At 34.6% G+C, this 22016-nt stretch overlaps 1 protein-coding gene across 1 annotated transcript in view; it reads left to right on the top strand.

The window, feature by feature from the left end:
- The first annotated feature begins 1420 nt into the window (after positions 1 to 1420).
- LOC145293879 (uncharacterized) overlaps positions 1421 to 22016 on the top strand; it is a 414014-nt gene continuing 393418 nt past the window's right edge. Inside the window, exon 1 of the mRNA XM_080140635.1 lies at positions 1421 to 2061. The gene's annotated coding sequence lies outside the window, so the exon portion shown is untranslated. The remainder of the gene's footprint in view (positions 2062 to 22016) is intronic.

Here is a 22016-nt window from a genome sequence, read left to right as displayed (position 1 = left end):
ACATGAATTGAAACAAATACATTGAGGACATTGCCAAGACTGCTGCAAAAAAGTTGGGTTTCCTCTGTACTAAAAAATTACTCACGCCCGACAGCATCCTGTATCTCTACAAAGCCACGATTTGCCCATGCACAGAATATTGTTGCCACATCCGGGTTGATGCTTCTACCACTAGTCTCTCACTCTTAGACAGTTTTGGGGTTCGAATCGTCCAACTGACTGTTTCGTTATGTAACTCCATACTGATGAGTGTAGAAAAACAGAAACATATATTTTAAAAAAGTATCCAATCTAATAGGTCCTGCACTATCAACCAAACTCCAGCCGAAATGTTGCATGCCTGTGACTGTTTTACAAATATTTTAATGGAATCGGTTCTGATGAACTCATTGCACTTGTGTCCCCTTGACATACATACTCCCAACAAACCCGATCAGCAGCAAATTCCGATCCCTTCACTGTTGAGCTCCCTAGATGCTGAAAAGCCTTCTATTCTTATATTTTTCCCCCTCAGACTGCTAAACTTTGGAATTCCCTCCCTGTTTCTTGCCTCCCTTACTATACTAACATGTAAAAGTTTAAATGTAATGCGAACAGACGTCTCATTGTTCAACTCCGTACACAGTGTGCCTGTAGATATTGTCCCAAATAGTAACATATCACGTCCACATGGCAATATAACTTTTGGTGAACAAGAGTAAAAGAGAGAGGGGAAAAAAAACATCAGTTTGCAAATCCATTGTTTTTGTAGGTGTACATTTCGTAAATATTTAGTTTGTAAACGATAGTTTGGATTTAACCCATAAATAGGAAATTGACGGGTACTACAGCTCCTCTGGGTCAGAATGGACCTGGGGATAAGTTAAACAAAGGAAAAACTAACTTCACAGCCCCATTGGAGTCTCATTGCTGGATGCAGGTTTTTGGCGTATCCAGAAACGTCTTCTAAATGAGATAAAAACGATGCCCCTGTTCAGTCTCAAAAGACAAAGGATACCCCCTGTAGGGGCAGCTGCGCGTGCGCGTGTAATTGTGAGGCAAGGGTTGCGCAATCCACACCCACACCTCGCCTGAATTGGCACTGCTTGAGTCCAGTGGCAAGGAGAAGTCCAGGGCGACTGGAAAAAAAATGCCGATATAAGCAAGCACTCAGCAGCACCTAGAAGCCACAAATGGTCACCCATCTGGTACTGGCCAGGCGCATCGTTGCTTAACTTCGGTGATATGACGGGAACCTGTGTGTCAAATGTGATTATGCGATAGAAACGATTTGTCGTATAAATCGTAGTGCATTGAAGAAATTGAAAGTAGGAGAGAGAGAGAGAGAGAGAGAGAGAGAGAGAGAGATGGAAAAAAATTAAAAAAAAAAAGAAAAAAAAAAATAAAAAAAAATAAAGAAGAGGTATTATATTTAGTCGTAGTAAAAGCACTGAAAGCAGTTAAAAGAAATGAACGTGTACGAATGTTAATGCCGTATACGTTATTCCGGTTAGGGGGAAAACAAAACCAGTACTAGAATCCGTCGCGCTTGTAAAAAAGCGTACAAGCGCGAAACAAACACGGGATCCTTCCTTTTCTCCCATTCATTGGTTTCAGTTGTCCACTCCTTAAAAAAAATAAAAAAGACAATTGTAAAATAACAAAAATTTTCAAATTAATATAATAATACACGTACGTGTGTGTAGAATAAATAAAAACACTACTATGACTACTCCTGTTACGGGTCCTAATAGTAAGTAAAAATCTACGACGGCGTGCGTCGCGACTACTACAGCAAGTGTTCAGTTTCACTCCACACGCTCAAGAGATTGAAATGTCTAATTTCACACACGCACAACTGTTGACTTTGCCCCGCTCATAACAGTGGATTTAAAAAAATTTCAAGCAGGAACTAACTGGCTTGGATGTCATACTTTTACTTTTAACGTAAGAAAAAGGAAAGAAAACAATAACATCCATGAAGCAGGTTTGATTTTATTTTGGGATATGTTGACATGACGTTGGAAACTTTTTTTTCTTAATTCATCATCGGCATTTCACGATTGTCATTCATAAAAACATGTAAGTTTTTTTTTTTATTTATTTTTTAAATACTTTAATTTGTGAATATTTTATTTTTAATTGCCTCTTAAATCGTAGTAATAATGCAATATTTAAAATTGCTACCATCCACCCCCATGCTAGGGTTCAAATAGTAAAACAATACTAAGAAATGTGACCGTTTTCGCGATATTTGGCGAATTGTTTCGAAGTAGCACATTATTTATTCTTTAAAAAAATCTATCTTCAATGAAATTCTTCCAGTCATCTCTTCTGTTTATAGTACGTTTCATTTAATAATAATATATATATATATATATATATATATATGTGTGTGTGTGTGTGTTTGAGAACTGGTTTCTTCTGTGGAATTAATTAAACCATTCTATTAAGTCGCCTGACAAGGACTTCTGGTTTTAACCGACCATTTGTCCGAAACATTAGCTCGTCCAGTGTCGCGACCATGTAAATTTGTTTAGATTGATAAAAATGGTGCTAGTGCACTTACTGATCCGCACTATTTTAAAAATCGTATTTCCAAGTTTAATTAAAGTTTTATGATGTTTTTTTATTTTTATTTAATTGGTAGGTTAAAGTATAGAATAGATACAAAACACCCTCCCCTCCCCATGTTAAGAATGGCTTTTTAAATGTTATTTCAGCACGGATCAATAAGTGCACTGCACTAGTACCATAAAAATATATTTTGCTCTTCTGTTGAGCATTCTTACTAACCTCGTTAAATTCATTAGTTATCACTCTTCAATACCTTTAACCTGATATACAGTGTAACCCGGATATAAGAGACTCCTTCTCTGGTCCCTACAGCTCTCTTATAAAAGGATTACACATATCTGGGATTCTTATATCCGGATTACACAGGCTCTAATTTGGGACCAGAGAAAATCTCTTATATCTGTTTATATATATATATATATATATATATATATATATATATATATAAAATGCCTTTTCTTTGTCGCGTAAAACCGTCAATATTTCATGTGATACCGTAAGAACCGTCCGTTTCAAAAGAATAATTTCGATGGCTTCAAGCATTTTACAAATAAAATGCTAAGGCCAAATTTCGTACCATGAGATGTGAGAAAATACTTTAATGCGTGGGAATGGAAATCCATGATAATTCGATAAGGCTTAATCTGTATTATTCTCCTCTTTGGTCAGGTTGTATATTCGGTATTTTTTACCACCTGCCCCACTGCCCCAGCGTAGTACGCCGTAGTATAAACAACACCAACCATCCTATGTTAAGAACGGCTTTCGGAATAAACACCCCCGCAACCTCCACATGTTAAGACTGGCTTTCGAGGTTGGGGGGGGGTATTTATTCCAAAAGCCGTTCTTTACATCGAGGTTGGGATGTTTATAATACGCTGGGGCAGGGGCACGTCGTAAAAACTTACCGTATACTCACAACGTTTCGGCCGATGTAACCTCCTACAAAGTGGGGAAATAAGATAAGGAAGCGTTCGGTTCGTAATTCCGTTTACGTTGCCATATTCGACTTGAAGATTCCCGAGTTAAAAAAGATGTAAGCCGGTTGGAGGTTAGGTCATTTTGAGGAATCTAATGTGTGTCGGGGGGGGGGGTTACCTTCAACCCCGTCTCCAGGTCATCTAAAAATTAAAAATTTCCCTGGTCTAGACGGATTTCTCATTCAATGACCGATGATAGAGCAGATGAAGTGTAGCAAGCATTAGAACAAATCTGTTCTTCAGATGCTGCACTTCAATTTCTTGTTCGCTGTTAGTGGAGGAGAAATCCTTCACGACTGAGACAATTTTTATTTTTTTTGTTCCTTTTCTCCACATTAAAAAACGACCCTGGTGTCTAACTCTGTCCCGTGGGGAGGCATTATAAATAGGAGCATTAGAACAAATACTGTATTAATACCTTGAGTTCTCGGTGGCACAGTCACACACATATTTTTCTTTAAAATATAAAAATAAGTAAATTTTAAATGTCTTTTGAATTGGAAAACTAAACTGTTATCTCTTAATGCCATCCTCCAATTCTTAATTTCAAGGGTGATATTAGATTTATTGCTTGGTTACCCCGTTCTTGACACTGCCGACGAACTATCCTATCTATAGTGATCCTTAGCTGGAAGCTGGACCCTCCGCCTCGTGCGGAAGAGGTATGTAATAAACTTCTTTTTAGTATTACTTGACTTACGATCAAAGTATAGTATCTGTTCTGATACACTTTATCCACTACTCAGTCTAGAATGAGGCAAATTATTATTTTTTTAATTTCTTCAGTTTACGGACCGTGCTGAAGAAAATAACGTTATTTAGAAACTCATTCGTAATTATATGGATGGGGAGCTTTAGTTTGGTTCACTCTTCTGTACTTTCACCTAACAATTTAATAAAAAGATTTAATTTAACTTGAAAATCCTATCTAAAAACATAACATGGTCTGTTAAACTGCAGAAGTACCTTTTTTATTCTTTTTCCTTCACCCCAGAGTGCTTTTTTTAGGGGGCCAGATTTTCCAACATTAAAAACTGCCCTCGTGTGTGTGTGTGTGTGTGTGTGGGGAGGGGGGGGGGCGTAAATAGACTTCATTTGCTGGTTAGAAACCAAAAGTGAAATGTACCTTTTTTTTTTTTCCAAGTTCGTTCTGCAGGAAATTCAAGCCGAATTCAAATTGTCAGGTTTGTAAAGCTTTACAAACCTGGCAATTTGAGCCGTTCTTTTATTCTTTACTGGTCATAATCATATATTTTTTTTCTTTTTCTTTTTAATTTTTGGTTTATTGTGAGTGCAAGTCCAGAATTCACCTAATTAAAAACAAATACCTAAAAATCTTTATGTACGTACCCGACCCGTCATGGAACAGAAAATATTACATTCTAAAAATGTCGTAAAATTTATCAAATAGTTTTTTTTTTTTTTTTTTTTTTTTTTTTTCATTAACTAAGAAAACCAAATTTTATGACGAAGCGTGACATTGTTTTGATCCGCCATCTTTAATAAATAAGGGAGGAAAGCACTCAATTCGAACCAGAGATCAAAACCAGCCTTATACTTATACTTAAAATAATTGTTAAAAAAAAAAAAAAAAAAAAAAAAAATTCTGTATAAAAAAAAAAAAAAAAAAAAATCAATTTATATGATTTTTGACATTTTCGTTCCGTAACGTGTACGTACAGCAATAAAGATTTTTTGTATTGATTTTTTTTATTTTATTTTATTTTTTTTTTTAATAAACTTGAATTCTGAATAATAACCTTATTGTGTTATTTGTTACGAGTATTGAATACTTTTAGCTAGACGTTAGCATCGGTTTAAAATTATTATTCTCCACACTTGTCTAATATCATTATTTTTAGCTGGCAAAAAAAAATAATAAAAAAGTTTGTTTCTGAAAGCAAAAGCTGTGCAATGACAATAATTTTACATCAATTGTCAAACAAATCTCGATGTTTCTTTGACAAAATTTTGTCCCTTACTTATTCAGAATACGAGTCGTGCTGAAACAATATTTAGAAAGCCATTCTTAACATGGGAAGGTGTTTCGTACATTCTTTTCACCTAACAATTTAATAAACAAAAGATGCCATGAAAATTAAAAATAATTTGATAATCCTATCAAATAAACGAAAATAAAATAGCACATTCTGCACAAGTACCATTCTTAATTTAAATGGCAATTCGGAATCTCGACCCATTGTTCTAAGGGAGGTAAATCTGTTTTACTTAAAGTAGTTAAAAAAAATCATTTTCTTACAAATCTTAATGTTTTAATATTTAATAGTTAAAGAAGAAAATTTCTTTTTATAACCCTTTGAAATCTGAAAGGAATTTATTAGGATTTAAGCTGCCGAATAGAAAGTGATTTCTGAATTTAAAATCGTTAAATGCGTAAGTATTTGCGGATTTGCTAACCGATAGCAAGTTTTTGGAGAAGCGATTTACTCCCTGGTAACGCCGGGTAGGTACAGTCAGCAATAAAATGTTCATTAGACTTCATAGTGCAGAGGCGGACATTAAGAAACTGGACAGTAACTACAAGTGAGAAATTCAACCCGGTTAATTTTATAGACCATGCTGGTTTTGTCTTTGATAGGATAGTGGCCTGGGTGAAGAATGTGACACAAGGGTCGGAAAATGGGCTTGAAGAGTTATCGATCCCCGATGGGACAGGGACACACTGATTTGCAAAAAAAAAAAATAAATAAATAAAAATAAAAAAAAATGCTTCGACAACCCCGCCGGTATTCCCCAGTAGAGGCACCTCAGCTCAGGTGATTAGCAATAAACTAACCTCTCCTCAAAGAGATAAGGCAAAGCGTAGAGGTTGGACCTCCTTAGAGAGCGGACCGGACCTGTACGAGAGTGTCCATCTCTTAAAAATGCGTGTTTTATACTTAAAAAATTTTTTTTTTTCTTTTTTTTTTTTTTTTTTTTTTCGGTGATTATCGTAGATAAGTAATCATATTAACAGAAACAATTTGGAAAAAAAAAAAAAAAAAAAATTTAATGAGTTTCAAAAATGAGTTTAATGAGTTTCACTTTCTCATTATAACGTTCTGCTTTATTGCTACCTGACTTACTGTCCATTTTTTTTTTTTTTTTTTACTGACGTGTCACGTGATTAGAACCTTAAGTCATTAAATTTTTTTTTTTTTTGCTAATATAATACTTAAGTCGGACCCCCCCCCCCCAAAAAAAAAAAAAAAACAAAACCTAAAAGAAATGATGAAAAACACATTTTGGGATGGGCATTCTCGTACAGGTCCGCCCCTTAGAGCTTTAAATGACCAGTATCATGTCGCAATAAATAGTGAAAAGACCATTTCAGAAATGGCATAGACTGTTGATTGTTTTTGCCTAGAAAACAATGTTTTTTCAAGGGCATTTCGCATTTAGCTCTTGAAAACAAAACCTATCGAATGCAACATGTGGAATTCTTAAGACGTAGTTGTTCAAATTCCTTTGGGACTCGGAAATGCAGGCGAGCAAAAGTCATTTAAATGCATTTTGTTACAGTTAAAATATATTCTTATTGCCTTGGCATTGAAAGCTTTTTCTTTTCATTTCAGTATTTCATGCGTGTAATAAAACTTGCTATTATGATTTGGTGTTATTTTTTTTTGTAACTGAACCATAATTTAAGTTCTTTAACAGTAGGTACCTCCAACGCGCGCCACAGTTTTACCTCCCCCCTACATATAACCCGATGTAACTGTAATTTGATTTAATATTATCCTAACATTTAAAAGAAGCTTCAAATAAACTGCTAATATTTAAAAAATTTTTTACATCATACAAAATAATGAAAATGTGAGACTAAAAATCGTGTTTACAATATCGACGCTTTAGAACAACGTTCCTTATGTAATGGCGTTATTGAAGCTGTAAACACACCATGTTTTAAAAATCTAGCAAAAATCAAATAGTCATATTTTCCTGAAATTTTCGATATTTATTCATGACTAGCCTGGGTGCTCGGCGTTACCCGGGTGTTTGGAGGTGTGTTGAGCAAAAAAAATAAATAAATAAAAAAATAAGTTGTAGTAGGCAGGTAAGCAGGCTCAAACCCGTGACGTGAAGGTGGAAAAGAAAGTGGTGATTGTAAAGGTGTTGATTGAGCAAAAAAGAAAAAAAGAAAAAAGTAACACGCCAGAGGAAAAAGAGGTGAAAAATAAAACCGCTCTTATCGATGAGCCTACCGTGGTTGTGACGTCACGGGCGGTCAAAATAACGCCTTTTATGCGACGTCATTTATGTGAACTTTGAATGACTTGCAAAAAATGTCAACGAAAAAGCATACCCTCCCTGTAGAAAAATGGCCAGTTGAGGGTGAAGGAATTAATGTTTTTGGCCAATTTTTCAATATTTGTTGTCTGAAGGATCGAGCTTTAAAAGGATACCAATCTCGTGAGAATCCATTGCCTCTGTCAAAAGTTTTAGCAGACATGATGGCAGCAAATTCGTTCTCGAGTATTGCCATTACTTAATACATCTCTAGCTCAAATGAGGCAGACATGAGTGCCACTAGCAGCACGTGCTGGACGGTCACTTCTATGAACCTTCTACAGTCCTGCACATCTGCTGATGACCGGGTTCAGGCTGTGATGTCCTGAACATATGTGCTTGTCTAGATCTTGGATGTTCCAGAGCCTTTATTTCCATTGACACCCATATTCGCATCAGTCCTCATTGAGTGTTCGTTTGTTGTTTTAGGCTACAACCAGCTTTTTTGTTATTGAGATACACACTGATTGTAAAATGTGTATTCCATTACATATCAAGTAATGCCTGTGTTGAAGCTTTTTATAGTGAGGAAAGACTTTTCACTGAGACAATCCCATTCTCTGAACAACAGCCACATTGAACCAAAAAGTCAACATCATTGGATGCAGCAGTCGCCACAGGTTTTATATCAGGGTTTTACTTCTCCTAGAGAGGTTGCCTTCACCACTGCTTACGAAGCCCTCTCCACCCATCATGCCATTTGATCCATGACTGGAACTTAGGTTGCTGGGCACCAGAGCACATCCCAGACGCCGGTGGGTCATGTATGCCGCAGCTTGCAGAGCCTAAGCTCCTCTAGAGGTTTCTGTCAGGGTTACCTCACCCTTAGCCTTTGGTTAAAAGAACCTTGGCCCACAAGGCAGTGGAGGTCCAGTTATACGGTACAGGACTCGCCGTTCATCAGAGCCCCGTCTGCATGGCAGTGGTCACAACATGTACGTGGGGTTGATTTGTCTGGGAGAAGCACAGTATGATGCTAAGACATCTGTGTGCTTTTAACACATGTCCACACCAGACCTTGACCAGGAAGACATACAAACATACATACATACATACATTTAAACAGACAGGTGAGATTTATATTATAGAAGATTAAATAAACTTACATAATAAAAGTCGGTTTCGTTAAATATATTAGAGAAAATATTATTTTTTAGGTGTTCTAACCTTCCCCCATATATTTCATGTTACAAAAACTAAACAAAATAAATGTAGGTCCATAAAAATTAACATTTTTTTAAAGCTGAAAGGATCAAATAATTAAAAAAAAATAGTAATATATAAATAAAATCCCTTTATTTATTTCACTTACCTTAAAGTTTTAAATAGAATTGGACATAAAATCAATATTTATTATGTTAAAAAAAATAATCTCTTTTCTTGATAATTTTTTTCTCAGTAATATAATTATTTGAATTACAACAAAATAGAATTATAAAATTATCATAAATAATTATTTTTAAAAAGCTTTAAATTGTATTAAATTCCAATATTCTGTGATATGAAGTTTAAACAAAGATTTTTTTTATAACTGGTTTCCAATAATAAAAAAAAATATATTCATTTAATAAAATATGACCTTTGATTTAATAAAAATCTGAAATCGGCCTAAAAAAAATTTGTTTTAATTGATAGAGGGTGAACTTTATTTTTTGTGCTTTTTTCCAAAAAAGTATGAAGCCTTTAAGCAACATTATCTTTATATACATAGTGTCAACAGAATACGTTAAATTAATTTTAACTCTCCTCTGTATAGTTCATTAAAGAAATCTTTGTTTTACAATGTAAATATGAAAATCTGATAGGAAAAAAGTTACTTCCATTATAGCGCCAATGCTCATCCATAGAAATTAACACAGAAAATAGTAAACACATGAAATGATGACGTTGCTGTTATTGTGTAAAACGTTGACGTTTTACACAAAGCTGTGGAGATGCCTATTTAAGTCATGCTCAAATCATGTGGAAACTCGTTTATCTTTACCTTATTTTCTTGACTAGAGTAAGAATTAATCAATTTATATATTTAGTTTTTAATGCTGAATAAAATGCAAGTCGACTCCCTTCCCCAAAATCTTTAGTTTCAAATCAAAGTTCAAATGAAAAATTATTTGCGTATAATACATTTTTTGTGCTTGTTCAAATTAGCACTTTTGTTGGCAATTAAAAGTAAAGAAAATACAAATAAAGTCTGTATGATGTACATACTCGTTACAGAACAAATGTCATATTCCAAAAATTATGTAAATCGATCAAGTATTTTTATTTATTTATTTTTTAACTAATAAATTAAAAATTGACAATTTTTAGCGATTTTACTACTAAACTGTATTAAGCATAGGGCTTTTTTTCTTTTTCTTTTTTTTTACCTCAACTATTTCCCCTCATTCATTTCATCGGATTTCATCATGGCCAACAAAAACACTACGCCTCGCTTAATCGTAAAATTTGATTTTCTTGAATAAAAAAAAAACAAACTGTCAAATTACATAATTGTTGAAATATGGCACCTTTGTTCTGTAACGAGTACGTACATACTTTTCTGTATTTTGTTTACTCTTAAGAGTCGATTTGAATAAGCACCCCGCCTTTTTTTTTTTTTTTTTTTTTTTTTTTTTAACTTTAGCATAGAGGCTGTCAGAATCTCATTTTCCTCTAACAATTGATTGTTGGCCAAAAGATTGTATTATTGGCCGTTATGTCCAAGGGGAAAAAATGAGATTTTGTTTTCATTATATACGGTGCTGTGAGAAATTACACAAATTGAATCGTGCCTCCTCATTGCTTGATTAGTTCAGTACATTGTTTTAAAACAGCTATTCTTATTGATTGAATTCAAATATTAACCTGCACGTTAGTGGGCCTTTTCAACTGAAAATAAGTTCCAGAAAAAATGTTGAAGATGCCAGATTCATTTTATTTTTATTAATTAATTTAGGGACATTTGGTATCCAAAAATGTCATGGTATCTTTGAGACAATTTAGCCTAACAAATTAGGTATTTCTTTCTTGACGTAATATTGTCTTTTCAGTCAGCAAAGATTGTTGATTTGGTTAATTACAACCTCATTGGATGCATCCGAATTACTAATTAATTTACGTATTAAAAGAACAGCTCTTCATGCCAAGCATAATTACTAATCTTCATAGAAGATTCTTCAACTACCACTTCTTCAAGAAGTCAACTACCAGGCTTACAGAGCTGCAAGATTCGCAACAAATTTTGCAAGAAAAAATAAATGACCTGTAACTATACCATCAGGTAAGTGCACCTTCCAATTTGCTATGTGAGAATTTTATTCTCGCATAGCTTAGAACTTTGGCAGAGAGCAAAAATTAAAACACAACAAATTGAAAGGTGCACTTACCTAATGGTATAGTTCTATGAAGATTAGTAATTATTCTTGGCATAAAGAACTGTTCTTTTAATACAACGATCAGTTAGTAATTCGGATGCATCCAATGAGTTTTGTGATTAATCAAAATGCAACAATCTTTGCTAACTGAAAAAACGATATTATATCAAGAAAGAAATATTAACTCATTAGATTAAATTGTCTCAAGGATACCATGACAATTTGGGTGCCAAGGCCTTAAATTAATAATAAAATGAGTCCGGCATCTTCAACCTTTTTTCTGGAACTGATTTTTAGTTGAAAAGGCCCGCAACTCACGCGGGTTAATATTTGAATTGAACCAATAAGAATGACTGTTTTAAAACAATATATTGAACTAAGCAACCAATGAGGAGGCATCATTCAATTTGTATTATTTCTCACAGTTGGGAATATTATCTGGTTTTTGTTTAGAATTCAACTTAATATTAAAAAAAAAAGCAAAAATGCAGAAAAATCTTTATGCTGTACGTACCCATCACGGAACGAAAATGTCATATTCCAAAAAATTATGATCAAGTAGTTTTATTTCAAAAAGCAAAAAGGGATTGTCTCATGTTGCCATCTTGAAAAAAAAAAATAAGATCAGATCACTCTATAATATTTCAAACTTGTGAGATTTCACATTAATCGCTTAAAAAATCATTTTAAAACAATTTTCTTTTATATACTAAAAACTACTTAATCAATTTACATGATTTTTGGAATATGACACTTTCGTTCTGTGATGGATACTTACATTGTTTTTTTTTGTTTTTTTTTTCTTGGATGTAGACTCGTACCTATAATTTTAATTTGATATTTTAATTGTTAGTGGACATTTAGCTTAGAATATATAAGATTATCAAAAAGGAAAGATTTTTCTGCAGTTTGCTATCTACCATTGTCAAATTAATATTGGCCAGTGTAATTAATTGGAATCTCTTAATTCTTAGAAAAGGAAGGATTATATGATTTACACCAACTATTTAGTAAGCATCCATTTTACACTAAACATAATTTCCGTGTGGCCACTTTTCGTGTTTGTTTCACATCTACATAACTTATTTACTATTAATCGATTATGTATTCAAATGAAAAATGTGATTATATAAAAAGGTGAACATTTCTATGTTCACCACGGCTTGCAACTGATCACAATCATGGATTGGTCTCGCATAACTCAAATTAACCAATCCAGAGCAGTCATTTAAAATTGAAGAAAAATCGTCTGCTCTGATTATTTTATCCTGCTTTACGATTTTAAATATTTGCTGATTTTGTGGTATTTTTTAAAAGTATCTGTTTTGACACTATACTTTCTTTCCTGTTCTCCTTAAGTGACTGTTTCTCCCTTCAGTTTTAAACTTTTGGCAACTTGCACACAATAGTGCAAACCCCTTAAATTGTTTATCCTTTCTTTGGCGATCCCTTTTGTTAGAGATAATTGTAGAAGTTGATCTTACAGTTAATCAAGATTAACTCCTATAATTTTGGGCTTTAAAATTCTCCTCAAATCCTCAAGCATTGAAAGTTTTGGAAGCCATTTACACCAAATAATTTTTTACAAATTAAAACGATTAGTTATAGTTCTATAACAATTTAGTTCAATTTAAGGTCCAAATGATATCCTAATAATTAAATTTAGCTTTCCAATTGAAAAGAGAAAATTATACCCCCCCTCCAAAGAGAACTGCATTTTTAAAAAAATTTTAAAAAATTCTTTTTAAGGAAAAGGCAGAACAAAAATGTAAGCAAATATTTCCGGGTAACGCTTGTTAGGTAAAGCTAGAAGTAGTTTTTTATCGACTGTGGCACAAATAGACAAATCTTTAATGTGAGGATTAATCCAGCACCCCAGCACTGCACTCTGAGGGAGCACTCTAGAACAGCTCGCCTTGACAATCTCCTAAGAAGGATGTAATATCTGGGAGTAAAAAAGTAACAGAACGGATTCTCTGGGAAAACTCCGGTTGCACCACTAGGGGCGCCTTTTGGGTTAAAATGGCTAAAATTGACACTTTTGTGCTTATTAAAAAAATTTATGGCTTTGATTTTTATCAAATTTTCTGAAAAGTTGTAATTAACTGATTTCTAGAAAATTTTGTTTGTCTATACTTCAGGATAACTCTTGCGTGTGTCCCAGAGGCTCTTTTAATAATTTTTCTAATAAAAACTCCATTTTGGGAACTATTTTATCATATTTGTCCCAAATTTTCTATGTATGTCTATTTAGCAGTTTTGCATGGTGCTGAACGCAAATTTAAATATGTTAAGGCATTGGGGACTTTTAAGGCTAAATGGTGGGTGGGGGGACTAATGATGGACTTAGTCATTTGTTTTTGCATGGTGCAGAACTCAAATTTACATATGTTAAGGCCTAAAACTGCACTGTTTGTTCATTTTCACCAGGATTTGACATCCCCTGGGGATTTTGGGGGCTCAATGGGGGGGGGATACTGAACTTAGTCATTTTTTTTATGCCTCGTTGCACTTACGGGGGACCATGCATGCTTCACTTGTTGCATTATATTTTCATAATAGATTAATTGGTGGTGGTGGTGATAAACGCAGTCTCTATTCCTAAGTTTCTAACAAAGGTAAAGGAATCGATTTCCATAGCTGATTTTCCATTACAAGACACCAGTTAAATATTTTGACTATCAAAATCTTCCTTTTGAATAATGCATTGAAATGTTATCAATGCGTTTATCGATTTTCTTTATTTATTGAACGTCGAAAATGTCTTTGGCTGTAATGATAGTTAACAAGAACTCATTTCAATTGTTCATCGGTTGGTCACAAAAATTCAAATTTATTCTATTCTTTTCTAGAATAGTGGTTGTTTTTATTTATTTGTTTTCAAGAAATGCACTTCTTTTGGTTTTTAGTAAATAAATAAAAAAATTTTTAACCAGAAAGGCTTTAGAATCGCATCAGAATTTCCAACGACCACAGGAAACACGATTATTTTCATTTTTTTTTGCTTTAATTTTCTTTTGTATTTCGTGAGAATGAAGCATCCTACCAGATGCCAGGCAATCACCCACAATTTCGATCACTCCAACTGAGATCTTTTTAAGATTCTAACCGTTTCTTTGGGTGCAATTGTTTGTTTGTTTTTCTTGCACTTGGTTCACTGGATATATTCAACAGGTAATTTTTGAAATTCTTTTTCACGAGTCCGATTGCTCGTATAATTACTGAAATGCTTGAGTTCTTGAGATTCCAGTTTCTTTTTATATTAAGATCGTTCAAATATGCTTTTCAGTCTGTATAATTTATAAATCGACTTTTGTCACTGGTCTCCGATATCAGCACCATGACAGCAAATAAAACACAACACGGCTGATCTATAGAAATATTTTTGTTTATTTCACGCTAACAACAGTTTTGGCATTATAAAATTTGACATCAGTGAAGGCATATGGAGTGGTGTGGGTATTTTGTCAATGAAGAAAATGTGTCAGCTTGTTCTCGTTCTGTGACCGAATCCTCTTTGTGACCGACTGCTTGCTTTCTGTTGTGTCGATTTATTATATATAAACATTCTTTCACCCTGGAATGTTTAAATTTCCCATTGTCTATTGTTCTAATCCTTTGACCGATATTTCTGGTCAAATTATGCATTCCAATAAACAATGGTGGAAAGCCTCACATTTTTCCAGTGGAATTGATCTGCATGTGTGTGCAACCCCTTGCATGCCTCTATTCCTGGGGTTATTTGCTAACTTGGATATTATGAAATGTGAAAAATACAAAAGTAATATGGTATATGTTTGGCATTAATATTGTTTTCTTTTGGTTGAACGAAGCGAAAATCTCCCGCTTTTGGGAGCTAATTAAGTTAATTCTTTTTGTACAAATAAGGTGATTTTTAAATTATTAAATTCAATATCTTAGGACTTTACTAATTATCTTTGAAATAGACCCAGAAAACTAATATTTATCTTTCAAAGGATTTTTACCATGAATTTATTTAACTTCAAAATTTAGCTGAATTAGGATAAAACTTGCGGAAAATTCTGTTTTTATGGTTCTTGTAAAAATGGAACGGAAATTTAAATTTCGCTCCGTTTTTAAGTGTTTTTTTTTTTGTTTTTTTTTTTTAATATTTTTATATATAAAAAGCACGAAAGATTTTTTATATAAATATAAAATTTTATGAACAAAAACGAAATAATTTAATTTTTAAACGAAAAAAAGTCAATTTGATATCCTTTTTGGTATTTCTTTTTTTTACTCACCGCTCATTGGAAATGTCGACTTTTATAGGTTTTCGGCTATGCTTACAACAAACACTCCCAACCTCCCCATGTTAAGAATGGCTTTCGGAATAGACACCTTCAACCTTATCAGTACAGATGAAAACCTAGAAAAGTTGGCATGTCAAATGTGACCGATGATGAGTTGGACGTAATGTAAAAATGCACCAAATTTAAGTTCCATTTTTAATTTATTTTATTTTTTATTTATTTATTTATTTTTTTACAACAACCGTAAAACAGAGCATTCTCCGCAGGTTTTGCCTTAACTAAGGCAGGGCAGCCGGCAGCTCGCTGTGAAAACATTTTTCATAATTTTTTTTTTTTTTCTCGCGTGTACAAAAATTTTTCCTTTTGGAAATTAACTTCGTATTTGAAAGATTTAAGACTCAAGTAATGGGAAACCTACCAAAAATATTATGATAAATCGGTTTTCAAAACTATGTCCTCCCATCTTTATTCCACCGTTTTTGTCCATACCTACTGTATATAAAATTGTTGAATCGGACAGCAGTTGTCTCTTGAGGTTATTTATTTATTTATTTTACAAGAATCTGAAGAATTTTTATTAATGATTGAAAATGCCACCTTCAACTGTGTTTGACAAAAAAAAAAAAATTCTTAGCCGAATTTTACGCTTCCAACGTAAACAAATAACATTCTATGCTTGTGACTGATTGTGTGAAAACCAAGACGTCTCAATCCTCAGATTTCGCGACAGTGACTGGGGTCTGTACGAATGTTAAGTGTGCTTGTAAAAAAAAAAAAAAAAAAATGCGGGTGCCAGTTTAATCCACCCACCCCTATACCCCATGTGGCGTATTATAGTGCCCAACCTTTACACTCCCCTCCTACTTAAATTACCCCTTGACAGCAGCCAGGCATGTGTCTTTCATTGTCCGCCCCTTCTCGTTTCTCTTGTAATCCTAGTTAAAGAAGCCGACATGTTTTTAATTATATTTTTATTTTTTTTTCCATTCAATTTCTGACTTTTTTGACATCTGATAACTTTCATTTTATTATGCAGCTGTGTTGCCGTTTTTACGTCAAGGGTCCTATTTTCTTAATCCTATCTCTAACCATTTGGGACCCTTTTTATTTTTCGATGAAGGGATCTACCTACACTTAGACTTATTTTACACTTTATTTTTATTTTAACAATCTATTCATTTAATTTTAACGAGATTTTAAGCACTCTACCTGCTTTTATGCTAAGTGAGGGGGAAAAAAAGTCTGTGCACGTGTGTTTGCATGCAGAGAACCAGTTTTATTTATTTATTTATTTCTTTTTACGATTACCAAGCGAAGCGGTTCTAAGGGTTAAAGAAATTGAAAGTGTCAGTCGAAAGATAAAAAACACTATGAGAGTACTAACACTTATCAATGGTATGGACTGCACTTGATTACTTATGGGGTGGTTTATGAAAAGTATTTGTGGACATTAAATTTGACGATGACATGTTGTAATCAATAGAGAATGTCAGTATTATGTGAATTCTTCTGTTAATACTATTGAGTGTTATTTGCACAACGTTTCTATCCGATGTCTCTTGTCCAGGTCTTGGAGTGTGTCTTTCTTTCTTTCTGTCGAGGTCTTGGAGTGTGTCTTTCTTTCTTTGTGTCGAGGTCTTGGAGTGTGTCTTTCTTTCTTTCTTTGTGTCGAGGTCTTGGAGTGTGTCTTTCTTTCTTTCTTTGTGTCGAGGTCTTGGAGTGTGTCTTTCTTTCTTTCTTTGTGTCGAGGTCTTGGAGTGTGTCTTTCTTTCTTTCTTTGTGTCGAGGTCTTGGAGTGTGTCTTTCTTTCTTTCTTTGTGTCGAGGTCTTGGAGTGTGTCTTTCTTTCTTTCTTTGTGTCGAGGTCTTGGAGTGTGTCTTTCTTTCTTTCTTTGTGTCGAGGTCTTGGAGTGTGTCTTTCTTTCTTTCTTTGTGTCGAGGTCTTGGAGTGTGTCTTTCTTTCTTTCTTTGTGTCGAGGTCTTGGAGTGTGTCTTTCTTTCTTTCTTTGTGTCGAGGTCTTGGAGTGTGTCTTTCTTTCTTTCTTTGTGTCGAGGTCTTGGAGTGTGTCTTTCTTTCTTTCTTTCTTTGTGTCGAGGTCTTGGAGTGTGTCTTTCTTTCTTTCTTTGTGTCGAGGTCTTGGAGTGTGTCTTTCTTTCTTTCTTTGTGTCGAGGTCTTGGAGTGTGTCTTTCTTTCTTTCTTTCTTTGTGTCGAGGTCTTGGAGTGTGTCTTTCTTTCTTTCTTTCTTTGTGTCGAGGTCTTGGAGTGTGTCTTTCTTTCTTTCTTTGTGTCGAGGTCTTGGAGTGTGTCTTTCTTTCTTTCTTTGTGTCGAGGTCTTGGAGTGTGTCTTTCTTTCTTTCTTTGTGTCGAGGTCTTGGAGTGTGTCTTTCTTTCTTTCTTTGTGTCGAGGTCTTGGAGTGTGTCTTTCTTTCTTTCTTTGTGTCGAGGTCTTGGAGTGTGTCTTTCTTTCTTTCTTTGTGTCGAGGTCTTGGAGTGTGTCTTTCTTTCTTTCTGTCGAGGTCTTGGAGTGTGTCTTTCTTTCTTTCTGTCGAGGTCTTGGAGTGTGTCTTTCTTTCTTTGTGTCGAGGTCTTGGAGTGTGTCTTTCTTTCTTTGTGTCGAGGTCTTGGAGTGTGTCTTTCTTTCTTTGTGTCGAGGTCTTGGAGTGTGTCTTTCTTTCTTTGTGTCGAGGTCTTGGAGTGTGTCTTTCTTTCTTTGTGTCGAGGTCTTGGAGTGTGTCTTTCTTTCTTTGTGTCGAGGTCTTGGAGTGTGTCTTTCTTTCTTTGTGTCGAGGTCTTGGAGTGTGTCTTTCTTTCTTTGTGTCGAGGTCTTGGAGTGTGTCTTTCTTTCTTTGTGTCGAGGTCTTGGAGTGTGTCTTTCTTTCTTTGTGTCGAGGTCTTGGAGTGTGTCTTTCTTTCTTTGTGTCGAGGTCTTGGAGTGTGTCTTTCTTTCTTTGTGTCGAGGTCTTGGAGTGTGTCTTTCTTTCTTTCTGTCGAGGTCTTGGAGTGTGTCTTTCTTTCTTTCTGTCGAGGTCTTGGAGTGTGTCTTTCTTTCTTTCTGTCGAGGTCTTGGAGTGTGTCTTTCTTTCTTTGTGTCGAGGTCTTGGAGTGTGTCTTTCTTTCTTTGTGTCGAGGTCTTGGAGTGTGTCTTTCTTTCTTTGTGTCGAGGTCTTGGAGTGTGTCTTTCTTTCTTTGTGTCGAGGTCTTGGAGTGTGTCTTTCTTTCTTTGTGTCGAGGTCTTGGAGTGTGTCTTTCTTTCTTTGTGTCGAGGTCTTGGAGTGTGTCTTTCTTTCTTTGTGTCGAGGTCTTGGAGTGTGTCTTTCTTTCTTTGTGTCGAGGTCTTGGAGTGTGTCTTTCTTTCTTTCTGTCGAGGTCTTGGAGTGTGTCTCTCTTTCTTTCTGTCGAGGTATTTGAGTGTGTCTCTCTTTCTTTCTGTCGAGGTCTTGGAGTGTGTCTGTCTTTCTTTGTGTCGAGGTCTTGGAGTGTGTCTGTCTTTCTTTGTGTCGAGGTCTTGGAGTGTGTCTTTCTTTCTTTGTGTCGAGGTCTTGGAGTGTGTCTTTCTTTCTTTGTGTCGAGGTCTTGGAGTGTGTCTGTCTTTCTTTCTTTGTGTCGAGGTGTCTGAGTGTGTCTGTCTTTCTTTCTTTGTGTCGAGGTGTCTGAGTGTGTCTGTCTTTCTTTCTTTGTGTCGAGGTCTCTGAGTGTGTCTGTCTTTCTTTCTTTGTGTCGAGGTCTCTGAGTGTGTCTGTCTTTCTTTCTTTGTGTCGAGGTCTCTGAGTGTGTCTGTCTTTCTTTCTTTGTGTCGAGGTCTCTGAGTGTGTCTTTCTTCAGAATTTTAATATTCTGTCTTTAGTCTAAGCCTTCCTTCATGTAAACTTTCCTTGCATAGTTATGGCACTGCTGTAATAATGTACAAAAAAAGAAAAAATTTCAGGGTTCCTCACCAACGCCGCAATTCGTACCCACTCTTCTAAATGTCTATGCTTTCTTGGCTTTCAAAAACTCGACTATCCTCCCCACTTCGGCCTTCTTATATTCACAATTTCCCTCATGCAAATTAATGCTATATGTATATAAATGATCCATCTACAAACTTGAGCTTCTCTTGCTTCCCCGTCCCGTCACCTGATTGGCTAAATAGAGGCGTTTTCGCTTATGTGAGTAGTATCTTCCATTACCTTGTCCACAAATTAAACGTTGAATAAAGTGAGTTTATTATAGTGAGGCTGTTGGTATTATTATATACAACCCGGTGACCTTTTCTTCAATTCAAACCAGCTCCATTAGATAAATAAAAACATAGCCGATTCAACAAAATGGCAATCTTCTGTCTAAACATTCAACTCGCAGCAATGACTTGCCTTTCCATCTTCAGACCTATTTAACTCTTTTATAGGTAAACGATTGCATTGGGAGTATGGTACTGCCTGGAGCGATAAAAATGGCCTAATCATTCTACCCATCTCTCGCAACCTTGAAATAGAAAAGTGCATATATTACAGTCAGATTGACTGATATCGTAAGAGTTGAATATTTATGTACAGTTTATGACATATACACGAGATAAAATGGCAACTGGGAATTTCAAAAAGTTTTAAATAATTAAGGAACACTAGTGAGGAAGAAAAAAAGTGGGCGTGGATATTAATACCCTCCGCCCTCCTAGAATTGAGGGATAGGAAACTGAAATATATTGTCAATTCCTTCATTTTTAAAAAAATTTTCAGTCGTAAATATTAAAAAACAATTTGCTCGTTTCTAATACTCTTTTAATAAAGCAAAATATCAAAACCTTACCATCAATTTGATTGTATCGTTTTGGTATATCGGCTTTTTCCATTTGAGATTTATATAAAGTGCGATTGTCTGTGTGCTTGTATGTCAAACGAAAAACGCACGAAGTTTATATTTTCTTGTTCGGTGTTTCCCTGGATGTATCCTCTGTAAAATTTAGAAAAATATATTCATTTTAAAGAAATGACTATAGTATTAGACGAGTATTTATTTTTAACACATAAATGGGTTTGGCAGAAGTGAAAGAAAGGGTTGGGAAAAAAGACGGAAAAATGAGGGATAAAGATCCTGCCAAATAGAAGTTTTAATCAAAACACGTTAAGTGTGCACATATTTTTGTAAATGTAAAAAACACACTTGTAAGGGGTGATCTATCGATTTTAGTTTTCTTGGTTGTTTAAAATCAATAAATATTTATTTTATCATTACTACCAGCAATAGATTTTGCTTTAAACAAAATCATATAAAAAGACAATTCGTTTTTGGCATCAGAAAATAGGCACACATTTTCCCGACCCCCCCCCCCCAATTCTGAATTTCGATTCCGATTAATTGTGCCAATACTACTTTTTATATGGCTTGTTGCACTCTGCTATTATTTATTTATACTTAAAAAAAATTTTTTTACTAAAATCTGATTTAATTCTCTGTAATTGGTTGCCCATTCGAGCAGTTAGTCATAAACATATCTTCACTTACAAAAACACCAGTTCTAGAATTATTAACTTTGTTGTCATGATAGCATTCTGAAAGATAGTAAAATTGTAAACAATACCTTGTTAAAATCTCTATTAGTAGCTTGTCTATGGGTTCGTACTTCTGCACCGTCGCGTATGGAGGTGAAGGTCTTTTCTAAGTGCATTTATCCTTCCAACAATGTAGGTCAAATAACGTAAGGATTCAAGCCAAATCTGGTTTGACCTGTGGTCAGTGAAATTATTTTTGAAACAAGGCACTTAAACAGATGAAGTTTAACATTTCAAGACTGCTCACATTTCTCTTATTTCTGTCTGTTTGACCAAGTTCGCAAGGACACATTTGTTTGTATCCTGGAATTCCTTGTTGGGTAGAGTTGCCACGACCGACCGCTCTCATTCATCCCTTTCGACTGGTGTTGCAAACCTACTGGGAGTTCGAGAACTGTTTCAGTATCACTCTGGAAACCTCTTTTACACATTTCCATTCCCTTCAAATATCAACTAAAAAAAAAAAAAAAAGAAAATTAGTCTCTTTTAAGTTAGTAACCTTGTCCACAAATTAAACGTTAAATAAAAATAAACGTTTAAAAAAAAAGTTACTGCACTTATTTGTTAATCTGATGCAAAAATTAAAATTCTCTTAGACTTCCGAAATTTTGAAAACCCGCATTTTTTTTTTTTTAAATTAAATAAACAAAACATAATGTATTATGATTTTGTTGATTTAAAGCAATTTAAGACATTGGTTTGTTTAGAAGGATACACACCCTCATGATTCTTTGTTTCAGAAGGTTGGTATATCATTTTAAACTTGTATGAATACACGCACACACATAGATATATCTTCCCGCATTCTCTTTTCTTTACCATCCTACCGTGGCGTAGCAAGGGCGAGGCGGTCCGCCCCGGGCGGCCCGTGCTAGGGGCCGGCATTTTGAGAAGGTAAAAAAATAAATAAAAATAAATGAAAGTTAACAAAAAATCTGAAATTTTATGCCGAAAAAGTTGTAAAACATTGGGACTTTTAGAGATATTGGAATCAGAAAAATGAGCCCCTATTTTATGAACGGTACATG

This window comes from Euprymna scolopes, chromosome 15 (genome assembly GCF_053919585.1).
Source record: "Euprymna scolopes isolate OS-2025 chromosome 15, ASM5391958v1, whole genome shotgun sequence".
NCBI lineage: Eukaryota > Metazoa > Mollusca > Cephalopoda > Sepiida > Sepiolidae > Euprymna > Euprymna scolopes.
The sequence above is the reverse complement of the archived record's forward strand: the minus strand, read 5'-3'. Positions and strand labels throughout refer to the sequence as shown.